Source organism: Meleagris gallopavo, chromosome Z, assembly GCF_000146605.3.
Source record: "Meleagris gallopavo isolate NT-WF06-2002-E0010 breed Aviagen turkey brand Nicholas breeding stock chromosome Z, Turkey_5.1, whole genome shotgun sequence".
In the NCBI taxonomy this organism is placed as follows: domain Eukaryota; kingdom Metazoa; phylum Chordata; class Aves; order Galliformes; family Phasianidae; genus Meleagris; species Meleagris gallopavo.
In genome coordinates this window covers 64,989,205-64,993,323 of record NC_015041.2, presented here as the reverse complement: position 1 = coordinate 64,993,323, position 4,119 = coordinate 64,989,205, and the positions used below count along the sequence as shown (strand labels likewise).

At 43.1% G+C, this 4,119-nt stretch overlaps 1 protein-coding gene across 4 annotated transcripts in view; it reads right to left on the bottom strand.

Annotated features, from left to right (window-relative positions):
- The window catches only part of SEMA6A (semaphorin 6A), a 110,899-nt gene extending 106,862 nt beyond the window's left edge, over positions 1-4,037 (bottom strand). Inside the window, exon 1 of one of the 4 annotated variants that reach the window (XM_010726212.3) lies at positions 3,585-4,037. The gene's annotated coding sequence lies outside the window, so the exon portion shown is untranslated. The remainder of the gene's footprint in view (positions 1-3,584) is intronic. The other 3 variants (XM_010726207.3, XM_010726208.3, XM_010726211.3) reach the window with 3 other exon arrangements.
- Between the last annotated feature and the right edge of the window lie 82 nt (positions 4,038-4,119).

Sequence of the window (4,119 nt, the reverse complement as noted above, 5' to 3'; positions counted from 1 at the left end):
AGTCCACAATATACGAATTTCAAGTATCTGTTATAAATACTGTAATACAGAAATGCCTATTATTAACAATACTTTTAAAGAAAAGGTCATTGCGGAATGCAGCAGATTACCATATGTCTTCACTCCAGAGACACAGCAACTGGCAGTTCTGCTAATAGCTGGTTTATCTTCTTCATCTTACATCTCCATTTCAGCCAATGCAGAAACACTTTGGGGACTGGGGGAAGAATCTTTCCAGACAGAAATGGCTCTGTATTTGCAGAGTATAACACACCCCATCTTCTTCCTGGTAAATAACTACAGTTCCATACTGCCTAACAGTTAACTATCAGGAGTATTTTGGCAGTGAATTATGAGATAATTCATGGTGCTTTTTTTTACTGATTTTCTTCTTTATTTTTAGAAGCTATTTTGTAAAAGGCGACATCTGCTTTTTTTCTTTTTTAACTACAGTGGACCTAAACTTTAGATTCTCCAGGACATAAATCGTGCAGCTTCATTTATGTTCTTCTGGCTCATGAAAGCTGAGAATATGATAAATTTATGAAGTGTGGCATAGAACTCCAATCCCCTTTTTTATTTCCTGTGCCCCCACCATTAAACTCGTAGCTTTAATGAGTCTGAAGTGACAAAAATAGCAAATGCAGCTATGTATGTCTTTTAATAAACCACTTCCAAGACTTTCTGAATATCTCGATGTTTTAGGATATTCTATTTATTTCTTTTTTCCAGTTCCCTTATCAGTATGAATTTTGAATCTTTTCCTATCCAGTTGCTAAAATAAGAGTGGCAGGTGGACACCTTGGGAACTCCTGAGGACATGCAGGACATGCAATATATATAATTACAACACAGTAGGTGGCACTCTTCCCTTTAAATCCTAAAGCAGTGACTGAGCCGTGCTGCCATACTTGTCATGACCCAAACTCAAAGACTCATTTCCTGAGACCAGTTAAATAACCCTTAACGCTGTATAAACATCAACATTCAGCTATTTCCATGGCTTCATTCTCTCAGAAGACGGCACACAGAGGAAATAAATACCCTGGGCTGCTCGGTTTGCACTTAAACCGGGATGTGCACTTCTGCCTATGCAGACCCTGTCCAAGCTGTTCCTTGTTCAACAGACAGATGCATCAGGTTCAAAATGAACACATTCATATGTAGAGGTTTTATATTCAGGCTTGAGTTTTCTTCCAGCTGCTTATTTTTGCCACTAAACCCTGATTCTGGTTGCTTCGTGTTGCAGGAACTGACACAGCTGCTGGCTGTCTCTTATTACCTACCACCCTACTCCTCACCCACCTCAGGGTGGTCTGATGCACACAATTAATGGTGCAGAAGAAAGCATTGCTTACTCCTCTCATTTTTTTTCCCCTGTTTCCCTGCCCAGGCAAGGCTTGCCACAGTATGCTGTGGGTCTGTGTTGGATGCTGCTTGCTCCAGAAGATGTGGACCAAAGTCTGCCTGAATGCTGAAGGTTGATCCACAACAAAGGGATTCAGGTCCTCACCAACCATAGATCCCTTCAGAAAGCAGGGGGAAGCACATGAGGTAAGAGTGCCCTATTTGAATAATATTTCAGCAACTGCCTTTAATTTCATCCAATTATTCCAACAAGCAGAGCAGAGCTGGGCAAGCAAGACTGGAAAAGACAAGGGCTAAAGATTCACCTCCTTAATAAATTAAAAGTAAGTAAAATACTGTAGCATCTGTATCAAATGAAGATAGTGAAAACTTCTGATCTAGTACAGTTCAACTTCACTTAGCGTATGCTGTGCCTAACAGAATAGAATTTGCTTTAGCAGAATTTACCCCGTTGTTTCTTTTTAGCACTCTGGTATAGTGCATGCGAATCAGATACAAAGCATTTGACTGGGAAGTGCAACAATGCGTCCTTGCAAACAAGCTAGATGCAAGACGTATATTAGCTCAGGTCAATTTAATCCAAAAACATTTTATGTCTCTCCTGCTGCAAACCATGTGAACTCTTTTCATGCGTATTTATGTATGGCTCTTCAAAACAAGATGACAAGCTTCCCCTTCCCTTCACAAAACACTCACAAGCAAGTTCACAATAACCTACTTCCTTTTTAATGCAAACAGTTCTATTCTGGATTTAACACAGGTCATTAATCTGATCTTTCTGCTTTTCTTTTTCTCTCTTTTTTTTTCTCCCCTTAAAAAAAATGAGCAAGGACAACTCCTTCTCCCAAATCCGACCTACCTCCCTCCTCACTTTGAGTGGCAATAACTAAATGCCTTAATTTGCAAACATTACAAAAGGACTATGGTTGGTACTTCCATCTTCATGCAGCTGGAGATGTTAGATAACATATTTCTTGCAGACACTGGCATCCAAGTATTTTTTTTGTTCAAGAACGACAAGTTTATCTTATAAGGTTGGTTTTGCCACTGGAAGTCAGAGTAACAGTTTTGATGTAGGCTAATTCAGAATACACAGAACATCTGTGACCATATGATTCGTTTTCCTTTTAAGTATTCATCGATGCTTCAAGCACTTGATTCCCACTACAGGAAAAGCAAACACTGCAATTATACTTTATGATATTAATTGCTATTTTAAAATTCATTTTGCATTCAGATGGAAGCTTCATCTGGGCATTCCGCTCCTGAGATAAACTTACTCGAAAGCCAGAGATTTTATTCAGTGAAGAGTGGAAGGGAACCAAGATCAACATTTTTATGCATAGGAAATTGTTGGGCTTTAAAGAGAGTTAGTGTGTTTTCTCTTTGCATTATATCTTCAGATAAGACACCACATGAAAAACAGGATCCTTTCAGACAAAATTATGCCCTAGACATTGAAACGTTCAAGCAACTGCACTTTTTTTTTTTTTTAAGTGGCAAACCTCTCAATCTTACTGACTCCATAGCATTTCCTTTCAAACACATATGAAGCAACTCCGCGAAGAAAAAGGTTTGCTGTAGGAAACCCAATTTTCCTTACAACACACTCAATCAGTCTCATTAAAAACAAACAAACAAACAGAAAACCCAGAGAAGTTAACCAGACACGATCATTTTGCAGTCTGATAACAAATGGCAAAGGAAGCCCTAAACATTACAGCAGCTGCATAAATCCTATTGTCAGAGAGCTGCCACAGACTTGTCAAAATCTCTACAAGTTCTGTGATAGATTCTCACTCTGCTGGACCTCCTCACGTAGATTTACCTGGCCAGTAAAGCTTGCTGACATGAGAACACTGAACTGCACATAGACAATGTTTGCAAAAATAGAGTAGCAAGAGGCATGATTTCCCCACTGTCTTCGAGGTTAGCTTAATAATTAATACGAGTGCCAGATTATACTGAACAAAAGTTAGCTCAATCTACGACAATTAGTAAACCTCTGCACGGAGCCCTGTGGCAGAAAATGGTCGTGGAGATTCAGCTCTTTACTATTTACTACACCTATAGCCCATGTGTCCACCCCTTCGGAGGACCAAGTGCTCATCTTGCGAATCCTGGAATTCGCATGCTTTACCACGGACCACTTAAAGCCTTTGCTTTAGCCAAACAATTTCCCCTCCACAACAACCAAAGATGCGTGCTGCACAGACCTCGGTACACGAGCGCAGGTTTACAAACTTCCAAAGCAGCAATTTGCTCAGGAGTGGGTGAAGAAAGCAAATTTCCCTCCGATCAAGCGGTCACGGTTAGCAAAGACACAGCCGGCTGTCCGCGGAGCTCAGCCCGGCACTCACCCGGCTCGGGGCTGTCAGGACATCGCAGTGCCAGCGGACAGAACGACATCGCCGCCTCGGCGGTCCGCGCTCGCAACGCTCCCCCGCCTGCAGCCACCCCAGGAAGCGCCTCCCTCGGGCAGGAGGGGCGGAGGGACGGCCGAGCTCTCGCAGGTACTTTCTCCGGCTCGAAGCAAAGCCAAACTTTCTGCCACCCTCCTCGGGAACAGCGGCAGGGTCCGGGGCAGTCCTGACCCCCTGCCTCGCCCCGGACAGGGGAGCGGCGGGTTCCTAGCACGCTTCGCCCGCAGCTCCTACACGGGCTGGAGCGGGGGGAGCTAAACCGTCTTCTCTTCAACAGCGGTACGAAGCTGCCCGCTACCGGCCGCTCGGAGCCGCCTGCCCGGGGCTC